Source organism: Bubalus kerabau, chromosome 5 (genome assembly GCF_029407905.1).
Source record: "Bubalus kerabau isolate K-KA32 ecotype Philippines breed swamp buffalo chromosome 5, PCC_UOA_SB_1v2, whole genome shotgun sequence".
Classification (NCBI taxonomy): domain Eukaryota; kingdom Metazoa; phylum Chordata; class Mammalia; order Artiodactyla; family Bovidae; genus Bubalus; species Bubalus kerabau.
The window spans coordinates 70,426,650-70,441,664 of NC_073628.1; the positions used below are offsets into that span (position 1 = coordinate 70,426,650).

Consider the following 15,015-nt stretch of genomic DNA (forward strand, 5'->3'; position numbering starts at 1 on the left):
AGAAAATCTTTCTAAAGCTATGATGCTTAGGTTGGGTTTCAAAAGATGATTGAGAGGTAAGAAAAAACAAAATCTATCTAAGGGAATGGGCCTCCCTGATGCCTCAGATGATAAAGAATCTACCTGCAATGTGGGAGACCTGGCTTTGATCCCTGGGTTAGGAAGAGCCCCTGGAGAAGAGCATGGCAACCCACTCCAGTATTCTTGCCTGGAGAATCCCATGAACAGAGGAGGCAGGCAGAATGCAGTCTATGGGTTTGCAAAGAGTCAGATATGATTGACAAGTAAGTACAACAACAATCTAAGGGAATAAAATAGTTTATTACATGTTTCACAATTTTATAATGTTTGGTAACCTAATATTACATAAAAAGTCATTTCAATTTATTTATTGGTTACAATTCTGTGGCTCAAATTGCAACATATTCAAGGGGATTAGTTCACCTCTGCTCCAGATGGCAACAGCTAGGCTCCCTTAAGTGTTCAGGAGTGGTCTTGGATGACTGGTACAGTGGGGTCCTCTATTCATTCTTCCTTATTCTCCAAGAGGCTGCCCTATGATTTAGCACATGGAGACAAGAGAATCCCTAGGAATAAGAACAAGCAAGTCCTGATACACAAGAAGTTTACTAGCCTTTGCTAAAGTCATGTTTCTAATGTTGAAAAGCCAGAATCTATACAGAAAAGAACACATAAATATGACTCACTAGGGACAATTATTAGTGTAGACAATCTACCACATATTCCTTGACAAGAGATGGGGTCCAAGTGGTTGCTACTCAGAGACTAAGTTGTGTAGGGATTTGTGTGTTAATGGAATAGACTTCAGACGTTAATGATGTGAAAGTTATTGAACTGTCTCTAATAACAATAATATTACATCCCTTATATAATGAAAAGTCCTTGAAATATTCTCCCAGATGACTCTTTAGAGGAGAAAATATGAATAATCCCTCTATTTTTTTGAGAGTAAGACTTAACATTAGTTTCTTTGTTCAATAGAATAAGACAGTTTTGTTCTTGATGATATCTCACATCAAACATATTTCAAATTTTATTTTTCTGTCCACTTTACATTTGAGAATTGTTAAAGACTGAATGTTCATGTCCCCCCAAAATTCCTGTGTCGAAAACTCATCCCCATTGAGATGATGTTTGAAGGTGGGGCCTTTGAGAGAGGATTAGGTCATGAGAGTTGACACCTCATGACTGGGATTGACACCCTAGTCAGAAGAGAACCTAAACAGATCTATTGTATTTTCTGCTGGATGCAGACACAGTGAAATGACAGCAGTCTGTGAACGAGAAACAGCACCTGCATCAGAATCTCCCAGCATCTGAATCTTGGAGGTCTTAGCCTCCAGAGTTACAAGAAATAAAGTTCTGTTGTTCTCATAAGCTACCCAGTTTATAGTATTTTGTTATGGTATCCTGAGTAGATTAAGACTGTCATCCATATGGTCCAAATGTGATTACCAATATTAGATTTATGTTTTGGAAACTTTTATGAGTCTCTGCTTTTGTGTGTGAATGTGCAGTAGCTTGAGTAGCTCCACAGTTTCTTGACTGATGCCTAGTGTGTATGTTCCCCCTTGTCACAGTTGCTCATAAGAATAGGTCATAATACCACTGGTTTGAAAGTAGTTTGACATAGAAATGAGTGAATTTCCATTTACTATCGTTTAATTTCCTGTCCTCTCAGCACAGCTGGAGCCATCATCTGTTTTACTGGCCAGCTGTCTCCATACCCATCACACACACTAATTTTGGGATAACAACTAATAGCCAAGGAGGAAGAACAATAGATATGTCACAAGGACACTTTTGATTCATTTATCCTTGATTCATTTATCCATTAAGAGATTATTTTAAGTCAAGTATGTTTTTTGAATTCAGAAACGCTTCCATGTCAAACATCATTCTTACTCTACAATCCTTTGAATTTGCTTGATTAAAAATATTAGAAGAGCAATTTTAAAATCAAATGCCTTTGCAATGAGCAGCAAAATGTTACTCTCTAAACTATTAATAACAAGGACAAATTATTCATTTCATTTTGAGAGTGGGTTAATGTCTAGTTTAGAACCAAGTGTCTATTTATCTTTCCACACATAAAAACTAAAAAATGCATACTTTTTTTTAATCATTAAAGTGAAATGCCTCTCCAAGCTTTGTAATATGTTTCAAATTATTCATTTCTAATGTTGAATTTGGAGAAGGACACGGCAACCCACTCCAGTATTCTTGCCTGGAGAATCCCATGGACAAAGGAGCATGGTGGGCTACAGTCCACGGGTCGCAAAGAGTAGGACACGACTGAGCGATACTAACTTCTTATAGTTGAATAAGCAGTAAAATTTTGTTTGAATACAACTTAAAATACTCTTTGTGTCTCATATTTCATTAATTACTTCACACTGTAAATTTCATACTATGCAAACACTTAAACATGAAACTTTTATGTCTTTTAATTATTTATAGATTTAGACTTCCTTGGTCCAGCAACTTTTCTTAGTATACAAGCTTTTGATGTAAACAGAAAAGATTATAGATATTTTATTTTTAGTATCTGTTAAGGTCCATCTAGTCAAAGCTATGATTTTGCAAGTAGTCATGTAAGGATATGAGATTTAGACCGTAAACAAGACTGAGAACTGAAGCACTGACACTTTCAAATTGTGGTTCTGGAGAAAGAAGCATAAAGATTGAATCAAATTGAGGTTCTGGAGAAGACTCCTTGGACAGCAAGGAGATCAAACCAGTCAATTGTAAAGGAAATCAACTCTAAATATTCATTGGAAGGATTGATGCTAAAGGTGAAGCTCCAGTACTATGGCCACCTGATGTGAAGAACTGACTCATTGGAAAAGCCCCTGATGCTGGGAAAGATTGAGGACAGGAAGAGAAGGGGGTGACAGAGAATGAGATGGTTGGATGGCATCACCACTCAATGTACATGAGTTTGAGCAAACTCCAGGAGATAGTGAAGGACAAAGAAGCCTCGTGTGCTTCTCTGTCCATGGTGTCACAGAGAGTCAGAGAGAACTTAGTAAATAAACAATAACAAAAGTGCTTTTATCTAAATTTTAGATTAACAAAGCATGGTATGAAAAAGTCAAGCCCAATGGAATGATTTCAAAAATTATATTTCATTTATGATAAGATTTTTCTAGAAGAAGCTCCTTTAAGCACATAGGTAAGAAGCTGTATATAATGCACATTAAGTTTTATACCTTAAATATATGTTTATCTGTCAATTATAACTTAATAAATCTGGAAGAGGAAAGACGTCATGAGGAAAATCATACAAACATCTTATAAATATATGTGAAAAACTTTTAAAATATGAATAAACTTTAAAAAAGAGCAAGGTACAGGAAAAACTCATAGAATATTTGGCCATTACATAATGTCCAAGCATAGATAAAACTAAAAATGTAATATACAGACATGCATGTGGTATTATATTAAAGAAAATAAAATTTTATTTATTTTTTTTTTGAGGATCATGGGATGTTTATTTTTTTTTAATTTTATTTTATTTAACTTTACAATATTGTATTGGTTTTGCCATATATCAAAATGAATCTGCCACAGGTATCATGTGTTCCCCACCCTGAACCCTCCTCCCTCCTCCCTCCCCATACCATCCCTCTGGGTCATCCCAGTGCACCAGCCCCAAGCATCCAGTATCGTGCATTGAACCTGGACTGGCGACTCGTTTCATATATGATGTTATACATATCTGGAAGATAAAAGTGTGATGTGTTTGTGAAAGCCACATTGTGTGGGCTTCCAAGGAACTGGTCCATTTTACTTCCTGAATATAGAGGGTTTAGTCTCCTTCTTGGAGAAGGCAATGGCACCCCACTCCAGTACTCTTGCCTGGAAAATCCCATGGATGGAGGAGCCTGGAAGGCTGCAGTCCATGGGGTCGCTGAGGGTCGGACACGACTGAGCAACTTCACTTTCACTTTTCACTTTCATGCATTAGAGAAGGAAATGGCAATTCACTCCAGTGTTCTTGCCTGGAGAATCCCAGGGACAGGGCATCCTGGTGGGCTGCCATCTAGGGGTCGCACAGAGTTGGACACGACTGAAGTGACTCAGCAGCAGCAGTCTCCTTCTTCGAAATTTCCACATCTTGTCTTTATTAAGCTGTATGGTTTATACAACAATTTTATTTATTATATTGTATAGTATATGTAACAATTTTAAAAATAAAAATTGTTTTAAAAGCACAATCTTCCCTGTAATTAATCTTTAAAAGAAAAACTGTAAAAGCATGGTAAAAAGAACAAAATGTTACACCTATAGCACCTAGAGAGATCGCCTATCAAAAAATTAATAACATTATGAAAACATGTGAAGTATAAACAAAATATTCACCAATTAAACCTGGTTGAGCAATATTTAATGCAAAAGAAAATTTAATTTCCTTCAAAAAATATATAGAGTAAAAGTAGTATATAATTATAAAAGAGAAGATACAATTCTGAACTTTATATATCCAATATATGGCTTCAAATTTTTGTGTATATGAAGTAGATAAAATAAATTCTGATGGCTTATATATGAACATAATTTAGCTTTTAACATATATGACCCAAAAACTAACAGCGTTAGCCAACAAAAATAATGAGAAATGGCATAAAGGATTTGAATTAAACAATAGAACTTGGTTAAATCATACCTATGTTCATATAAAATTGTCAAGTCTAAGTGATGAGATTATGCAGGTTATTATGTCCAAGAGTCAAGTAATTATCCCCTTTCATAAAAACTGATATAAAAATTATATCTGCAAGAAACATTTATTATGATATAAAAAGTAATCTTTTCTTTGCAGAGTGATATGTTCCCTGGTCATCATTTTCATGTGTTTTTTCTTTTCTTTTCACTTGCATCCATTCATAGAGCTCATGTCGATTGCATCCTACTATGTATCTGATTTGTAAGGGCCGCTACAGACACAGAGCTGGGTAACAATTTACTTACACGCTCAAGCATCTCAAAATATACTTCACATTCTCATAAGGTCACTGTAAGCTCTCTTAGACAAATACATAAGCAGTATAAAAAGAAGGATAAAGATCACATTGCTAATAGAATGGTAGTGAGCCAGAAGTTTCATATTTTTCAACTATAAAGCTCAAGACTGGCTAAGATAAACATGTTAAAGGATTATGGTTTCCTATCTATCTCCACTCCCAGGAACAGGTCAAAAACAATTACATTCACTAAAATTGATATAGTACTACCTCTCTACTTACTTAGATCATTATTACATAGTATCTGAACTAGAAATATCATTCTTCCCCTTAGCTTTGTTTTTACCTATATTTTATTTCACATCATTAAATCCACAGCTCACAATTAAGTTCCACAATCATGTTGCTTATCACTTGGAAGGTTTGTACAAGAGATAAATATAGAAAATTTTCATGGTCCTTAATTAACTGAAGAACTCTGCTGTTCATGAAGTTCTGTGTTGTATGCATTGACCTTGAAACTCTTACTGATTGAAGAAGTGAAGGAGTGTCAAATAGAGTTTATTACAGATTTAGTTACACTGGTATCCCTACATGACTTTATATCTTAGTTGAAAGGACCTGTAACATTATGAAATTACTAAAATAAATAAATAAAGAAGTAGTAGAAATGTCCCTATAGAAGAAGAGGTAATACATATTTAAGATAGCAATTAGTATGAAGGAGAATAGAAGCCAAACATTTATGAATGCTGACGAAATTAATCTTTGAAAGGAAACCACGGTCCAACTCCAATCCAGGACCATCTTATCTCAAATTCTTGAATTACACCTGTAAAATTTCTATGTAAGTTCACACTTACAAGTTCCAGATATGCATATCTTTGGGGGATCTAGCATTCAATCCAATACAGTAGCTAAGGTTGTATATAATGTAATACTGCTGCTGCTGCTGCTAAGTCACTTCAGTCGTGTCCGACTCTGTGTGACCCCGTAGGCAGCAGCCCACAAAGATCCCCCGTCCCTGGGATTCTCAAGGCAAGAACACTGGAGTGGTTTGCCATTTCCTTCTCCAAAGCATGAAAGTGAAAAGTGAAAGTGAAGTCACTCAGTCGTGTCCGACTATTAGCGACCCCATGGACTGCAGCCCACCAGGCTCCTCTGTCCATGGTATTTCCCAGGCAAGAATACTGGAGTGGGGTGCCATTGCCTTCTCCGAATGTAATACTAGAGTCAGTAAAAAGTTGTATATATTTTTCTGTTTTTAATAACTATTATTAAAAGCTTTTAATAACTATTATGTTTATTTTATGTTGTAATATTCACTCTAAATCTAAATTTCAGAGGAAAATAATAGTAGAACAGTTATATATTTCTAATATTACAACTTTTTGGTTGTTGCTTGATAATCCTTGGACTAGCTCTAGTATATGTGGTTCCAAGAAAGCTCCCCAAAGATATTCAACTTTGGGTTCTCTATTATCCCAGAAAACCCCTCTTCTATGCTCCTGTCACCTTGTTCTATCTGCCTGTTAGTGGGTGGATAATAATGCACTACATAAGAGATATCTTTTCCAAATCTCATTTTATGAGCATATTTCATCTGGCCAGATATCAGCACCACTTATTTTACTTTAACCCCCAATTTATGGCCTTTTATGTTTTTAGTGAAATGCTATTATTGTTTATTTAAAAATGTTTCGGGGATCATTCATAACTGCAATGTAAAAAGAGATCTCAGGGAGCATATGCAATTTAAGTAGAAATTGTTGGAGAGATGTGTGTGTACATCTGTGATTGTTATAGAAGAAAATTGAACAAAAATGTGACTTTTGTGATAGCATTTTATGTCTGTTTAATTATGTACTTTGGAAGTAGCCTCTCTGTAAAACTATTGACAGGATTGCTGTTACAATAAGTACTCTTAGCTTCAAAAAAACAGAACAAGTCCAGTTACCATGAGAGAAACATCATTTACTATTTCTGCTTCTTATATTCAATCACTGGTGTGCATATAGCACATATCATTAATAACACATTTTTAGTGATAGGCAATCACCTTTCCAGTGGATTATATTGTATTAAATAGGATGGTCAATATAGTCTGGGGTAAGACAATAAAGGTATTGCTGTCCCTGTCTAATGAAAGCAAAGTCCTTCTGATCTTTCTTACAGAGGAAGCAGCTCCTTTATTGTCCTTTTTTTAATATTGTATCCCATGATGCCTATTAATTGGTTTCAGCAAAGTCACTGCATATAGGATAACACAAACATTTGAATGTTACTGTCGGGGGAGTTTGTAATTTCCTTGGTTCTGTCTTGGTACAGCAAAAATTTGAAGTGACAGACAGATCAGTGTTACAGCTCAGTTTATTTGGCAAGCAAAGGAAAATACATCCTCGAGGTGTGACTTTGAGTCAGATGGGTTGACACAAAAGATGTGAAGAGAGGAAAGGCTTAATTTTGGCTACTCATTTTATGTTTTTTCTCCTCCCCCTGAGCCTGCCTTATGTAAACTGGGCTAGCCAGGAGGGCTATTTGTTTCACCTGAGGTTCTCATTCCAAGTCCTTGGACATTCCTTTGTTCAATTTTCATGGGATTTTCCCTATTTTGTCTTTTAGCCAACACCATTCTGGACTTCTTTTTCCTATTCTAACTACCTAAAATTGCTATAAAATATTTTGGTTAGGAAACGCTCAGTTCAGTTCAGTCACTCAGTTGTGTCCAACTCTTTGAGACCCCATGGACTGGAGCATGCTAGGCCTGCCTGTCCATCCATCACCAGCTCCTGGAGCTTACTCAGACTCATGTCCATTGAGTCCATGATGCCATCCAACCATCTCATCCTCTGTTTCCCCCTTATCCTCCCACCTTCAATCTTTCCCAACATCAGGGTCTTTTCTATTGAATCAGTTCTTCATATCAGGTGGCCAAAGTATTGGAGTGTCAGCTTCAGAATCAGTCCTTCCAATAAATATTCAAGACTGATTTCCTTTAGGATTGACTGGTTTGATCTCCTTGCAGTCCAAGGGTATCTCAAGAGTCTTCTTCAACACCACAGTTCAACAGCATCAATTCTTCAGTGCTCAGCTTTCTTTATAGTCCAACTCTCACATCCATACTTGACTACTGGAAAAACCATAGCTTTGACTAGACAGACCTTTGTTGGCAAAGTAATGTCTCTGCTTTTTAATATGTTGTCTAGGCTGATCATAGCGTTTCTTCCAAGGAGTAAGCATCTTTTAATTTCATTGCTGCAGTCACCATCTGCAGTGATTTTGGATCCCCCCCAAAAAATAAAGTCTCTCACTGTTTCCATTGTTTACCCATCTATTTGCCATGAAGTGATGGGACTCGGAAACTCTAGATACAAATTTTATTAAAGGGCACTTTGCTCTTAAGAATCTTTATATTCAGTTTCCCACCACCACAGCTCCTATCAGTCAAAGTACACTGAGACTCATTCTGTCTCTTCTGCCTATTACAGTAATGGTCAGTAGTTATCCATCCTACCTCTACCATACTGTTTCTTTCAATCTAAATCTCATCTCTCCCAGTGATATCCAGGGCTCATTTCAATGGTGGCATCTCTAACCGCTATTATTGATCTCCACTCTCCATATCACATCTTTTTCCTATACTTTCCTTTACATTATTTCATTATTTCCTCTACATTAGTTCTGTCATAATGACATCCCATTGACCAAGAACCAAGCTTCATAAACTAAATTCAGTCAACTAACCACATAAATCAAGCATATTCAATTTGGGATGTTGGGAACATGCAATATTATAAATTTTACATGTTCTGGTGTTGTAAATTGTTCTTGGGCTAACAAACTTAAACCCCACCCCATATATATTATACAGGTTTCTCAGATTGAAAGGCAGCTTGATAATGCAATTATCTGATGTATAAATTGTCTCATCTTAAAATAAGCCTCGATATTCTTCACAAGGATACCTTTCTGATTATTGGTATAGGGACAAAGAGATGAAAGGGGACTTGAGGAAATTAGTATCTCTTGCTTGACAAGTCTCAGGTGTAATCACTACAGTATGTATGAGCAAGTTTAATATTCTTTCACATAAGTAAAGAGGGAATTATCTCCTCTGACAAAGGAATTTCAAAGAATTACAAGAGGTACAATACTTGCAACTCAAATCAAATGTACCTTCTAGTTCCCATGTAATTACTTAATATTGATTTGACTCTAATTTTTAAGTCTGCCTTGAGATTTGCATTTTAAAATCTGAGGCTTTTTTTTTTTTCATTTTAATGATTGTTTCTCTAGTATTACTTTTTCTTCAAGTTCTCTGGAGACATCAAAAGCAGATATGACATCTCTTGTCCTAGCTCTGGAAGTCTTTGTTATTACTCTTCAAATTAAATTCAGTGTTTGCTTGACATTCCTAATCTTTCCTTCAGCCAGCTCATACAACTAACCACAGCTAAATCTATGAGAAATAGAAAGACTATGATATTGTAAGGGCATACATTAGAGGAATTAGGCCTTATACAATTAGATTTATTTCATTATGGGAAAAATGGGAATAAATATAATAAAATCTGAAATGAGAAGTTGGTAGTGGGGATAATAAGAAAAAATTACACTCCAGACTTTTTAAAGCAATGGTGTAGATGAACAAGCTGGAGTCTGGAGGCAAATTTGTAGCAAGACTTACTCAGCTACTAGAGTGGGACTGTAAATGGAAGACATTGAGCTAGTCTGTTAGCCTTTTTGCCTCTTTTTCTGGTGGTATCCCTGAGTTACTATCAGTCAGCAGGTCTAGAATCCAGAAGCAGGCATAGATATGAACTGGTAAGTTATGAAATGTATATGGAGCCTTGTATCCCCTCTGGGTTTTATTTCACTATGTCCTTCCATGGTGTCTACTTTGCTTTCATATTCTTAATATCATGTTTCTCTTTTCCTAACTCCACTCAGATTCATACTGAAAAATGGGATTCCAGATTAGCCAAAATGGCATACACTAAACAATCACGTGTTCAGTGTCCTCAGTCATGAGGATCCTCTGTCCATAGGATTTCCTAGGCAAGAATACTGGAGCAGGTTGCCATTTTCTCCTCCAGAGGGATCTTCCTGACCCAGGGATGGAACCCACATCTCCTGCATTGGCAAGTGGATTCTTTATGACTAGCACCACCTGGGAAGCCATAAAGAATCACAGTAGGTGATAAATCATGTAATTACACTGTCACTACATTAACCTGATTCTTTTTGTTTTTGTTTGTTTTCACTGAAAGCAACTCTAATAAAAGAAAACCCTCAAGCCTGGTTAACCACATAAACCCAACAAGTTGTGATGAGAATCTGTTTTCTGAAACATTTCCTGGAAGCTTTCTGGGTACTTTAAAGACAAGTATAATAATATAATGTAAGAAACTTATCATTCATACTAAGAAGAGATGCAGAGTCAAACAGAGTGTTGAAGTACCACAAACATTAGCCTGAGCCACTGCCACTGACTACATTTTGGAATTGTAATATGAACAGAACCTACAAGTAAGTGATCTTGTAGAATACATTTTTTCAAAGATCCTGGAGATCTGGGTTTATGGGAGGAGGGATGGTCTGATAAAGACTAGACATCCTGGAGGAAAAGCAGCCGCCACTAGAATAGGCCAGATGTAAGTGTCCGACTTTATTTTTGGGGGCTCCAAAATCACTGCAGATGGTGACCGCAGCCATGAAATTAAAAGACACTTACTCCTTGGAAGGAAATTATGACCAACCTAGATAGAATATTGAAAAGCAGAGACATTACTTTGCCAACAAAGGTCCGTCTAGTCAAGGCTATGGTTTTTCCAGTGGTCATGTATGGATGTGAGAGTTGGACTGTGAAGAAAGCTGAGCACCGAAGAATTGATGCTTTCGAACTGTGGTGTTGGAGAAGACTCTTGAGAGTCCCTTGGACTGCAAGGAGATCCAACCAGTCCATTCTGAACATCAGCCCTGGGATTTCTTTGGAAGGAATCATGCTAAAGCTGAAATTCCAGTCGGATACGACTGAGTGACTGAACCGAACTGAACTGATATAATATAAAAGACAAAAATTCCTGGCTGTCCCTTTTTTTTGCTCCTCTAGCTATCAGTAGGAGTTCCTGTTGGCCAAATTTACATGGAAAACTTAAGCAGGGGATGCTGGGAAACAGTTTTCAAGAGAAGGGCAAGAAATAAATGGCCATGTCTGACAAGTGATGATTGATGTACCTCTGCTGCTGCTGCTGCTGTTGCTGCTGCTGCTGCTGCTGCTAAGTCACTTCAGTCATGTCCGACTCTGTGCGACCCCATAGACAGCAGCCCACCAGGCTCCCCCATCCCTGGGATTCTCCAGGCAAGAACACTGGAGTGGGTTGCCATTTTCTTCTCCAATGCATGAAAGTGAAAAGTGAAAGTGAAGTTGCTCAGTTGTGTCCGACTCAACACTTAATAATATATCAGATATTATAAGGAGAGTTATTTGAGTGGATACATTAAATTTATTTTATATATACCTAGTTGGTTTGCCTTAAGGAATTGTTTACTAATATATTCTCTGAAGTTTTAAGAAGTGTTTTTGAGTTATACCCTCCTAGAAATACAGAAAAATAATCTCTTGGACTAGCTTAACTTGAAGAATATGAAGGTTAAGTAGTCCAAAAAAATAAATTTATATAATCTATTAGTCATACAGATATGATCACCTATTGCAGTTAGAAAAACAATTTGGATTTCAAATTTTAAAAGAATTTTCAAGTTTTTCATGTGCTAAAATGCATATACAGTGATGTCATGAAATGGATATATACTGGTTAAAAATCTCAGGTAGCAATGGGTGTTTTTTATTTTTTAATATTAAAAGTTCTGGTGGTTAATACACATGACTGAATTTCCTGTTTAGACTATCTCCAATAAAACACTGCACCATGCCTCAGACCACAAAGTCTCCCAATGAGGAAATACAGCTTAGATATGAAGCACTGTGCAAGTAAAGTTGCATTTTTTTCTGTTCCTAGGATGAAGAGCTGGGTCCTTTTTAATAGAAGTTATTAAAGTTACTGAAACTTTTTTTAAAAAGTCTGGATTTAAAATACAAACTTTAAACATATATATGAAAAATGTTGCAACCATTCTAGTGGGAGCAGTGTAAGACACATGCAAGCACATGAGCTGATTATATAGAAGGATATTATAAAGAAAATACTTAGCAGTAACAACTTTTATTGCAGTTATTTGAATTGTCTTTTATTTCAATTCCTAAAACAGGACTGCCAATTGATACTGTATGTTCATAATTCTACGAGTCTGCATATATGGCAGTTACATTTATTTGTGTATGTATGCTCAGTCCTGTCTGACTCTTTGCAACCCCTGGACCTTAGCTTGCCAGGCTCCTCTGTCCATGGAATTTTCCAGGCCAGAATATTGGAGTGAGTTGCCATTTACCTATGGTAATCTTTATATATTCATGCTAGAATATAAAAGTCCATTTATCATATAATAATTTATTTTCACAAGGTTCTGATCAAGAGATTATTTCTAATATCAAAGGATGATCGTATTACCTGAGGTTTTCCATGATAGGCAAAGACAAGAAACAGATACTTAAAATCAAAGGGTATTCAAGCAGCCTCTCAACATAAAGGTCCTTTAAAAAAATCACAATCTTATACGAGTGTATATTTCATTAAATTTACATTGTAACACTGTAAAAAAATAATGAAATGTACAGTTTGATGAGTTTGACAAATGTATATGGTGTTATAACCACAGCAAAATTCAAAATGTATGTATATCTTTATTATCCCTGAAATTTGTCTTTGGCCTTCAATTCTCTCCTCTTCTCCCACTCCCTCTGTTTGCATTTTTATGAAGTCACATAAATAGAATCATTTGCTCCATCTGGCTTTCCCACTTTATGTAATTCTTTAGAGATTCACCTCTGCTATGTCCTGATATCAATATTTTGTGGGGTTTTTTTTTTGTATTTTTATAACTATTTCATTGTATGAACACTCTGTGCTCTCTAATTGATGGATATTTGGATTGTTTTCAATTTGGACTGCTTTGAACAAAACTACTATAAGCATTTGAATAAAAAAAAAACATAGTTTAGACATATGCTTTTATTTCTCATGTGTAAGTACGTAGAAGTGGAATTGCTGAGATGTATGGTAACTGTATGTTTAATTTTACAAAAGACTGACACACTGCTTTCCAAAGAAGCTGAGCCATTTTGGGTGCCCACCAGCCCTAGCAGCAACTGCCGCTATCAGTCTCTAATTTTAGCGATTCTGGTGGGTGAGTTACAGTATTTCATTATTGTTTTAATTTGCATTTCTATAATGACTAATATCATTATAGCATCTTTTCCTGTGATTAATTTTCTATCTATATTTCTTTTATAAATGACTGTTTAAATATGTTACTCATTTAGAAAGAACTGGGGGCTCTTCCCTGATGGTACTGTGGTTAAGAATCTGCCTGCCAATGAAGGGGACATGGGTTTGGTCCCTGGTCCGGGAAGATATCACATGCTGTGGATAACCACAACTACTGAACCTGCGCTCTAGGGAGCCAGAGCTGCAGCTACTGAGCCCATGTGCCACCATTACTGAAGCCCACAAGCCTCAACACTGTAGCCTGAGCACCTAGAACATGTGGTCTGCAATGAGAGAAGCCCCCACTCACCGCAAAGCTCAGAAACAACAAAGAAAGCTGAGCAACAAAGACTCAGTGCAGCCAAAAATAAAAAAAATAAAATAAATATATAAATAAAAATTAGAAGAACTGGGCTTCTCATTGTTATGTTGTAATATTGCTTTGTGTATTTTATATAAAGATTTTTATCAGAATTTTTGTGCAAATATTTCCTGCCAGATTGGTAAATGTCTTTTTATTTCCTTAATAGAGCTTTTGAAAACACTAAAGTTTTTAACTTTTAGGAAATTCAACTGATTTTATTTTATTTTGGGATTAACATATTTTCTTTCCTCTAAGAAAGTGTCCCTTAACCTCACTTCTCAAGGTTTCCTTCAACTAGTTATTTTGTAATTTTCATATATTTAGCTTTATAATTAGATCTCATGTCAATATCAAGATACATTTTGTGTACAGTATAAGAGAAGGCATAGACATTTACTTGTTTGCATACAGATAAAATTTATTACAAAGACTCTTCTTATCCAATGATTTACTTATGCATTTTTGTTTCAATTCCATGTACTATATAGGAGTGAGATTATTTAGGAAATCTATAATCTGTCTCATTGATCTTTATGCTCATTTATAGTAATTAGTTCAGTTCAGTTCCATCACTCAGATGTGTCCGACTCTTTGTGACCCCATGAATCGCAGCACACCAGGCCTCCCTGTCCATCGCCAACTCCCGAAGTTCACGCAAACTCATGTCCATCGAGTCGGTGATACCATCCAGCCATCTCATCCTCTGTCGTCCCCTTCTCCTCCTGCCCCCAAAACCCTCCCAGCATCAGAGTCTTTTCCACTGAGTCAACTCTTCGCATGAGGTGGCCAAAGTACTGGAGTTTCAGCTGTAGCATTATTCCTTCCAAAGAAATTCCAGGACTGATCTCCTTTAAAATGGACTGGTTGGATCTCTTTGCAGTCCAAGGGACTCTCAAGAGTCTTCTCCAACACCACAGTTCAAAAGCATCAATTTTTCGGTGCTCAGCTTTCTTCACAGTCCAACTCTCACATCCATACATGATCACTGGAAAAATCATAGCCTTGACTAGATGGACCTTTGTTGGCAAAGTAATGTCTCTGCTTTTGAATATGCTATCTAGGTTGGTCATAAACTGTCCTTCCAAGGAGTAAGCGTCTTTTAATTTCATGGCTGCAGTCACCATCTGCAGTGATTTTGGAGCCCCCAAAAATAAAGTCAGCTACTGTTTCCACTGTTTCCCCATCTATTTCCCATGAAGTGATGGGACCAGATGCCATGATCTTAGTTTTCTGAATGTTGAGCTTTAAGCCAACTTTTTCACTCTCCTCTTTC

The 15,015-nt window shown here is 36.4% G+C and overlaps 1 long non-coding RNA gene across 1 annotated transcript in view; it reads left to right on the plus strand.

Annotated features, from left to right (window-relative positions):
• LOC129653915 (uncharacterized) overlaps positions 1–13,298 on the plus strand; it is a 50,712-nt gene extending 37,414 nt beyond the window's left edge. Inside the window, exon 3 of the long non-coding RNA XR_008715276.1 lies at positions 13,199–13,298. This is a non-coding gene — a long non-coding RNA (uncharacterized LOC129653915). The remainder of the gene's footprint in view (positions 1–13,198) is intronic.
• Positions 13,299–15,015: the final 1,717 nt, after the last annotated feature.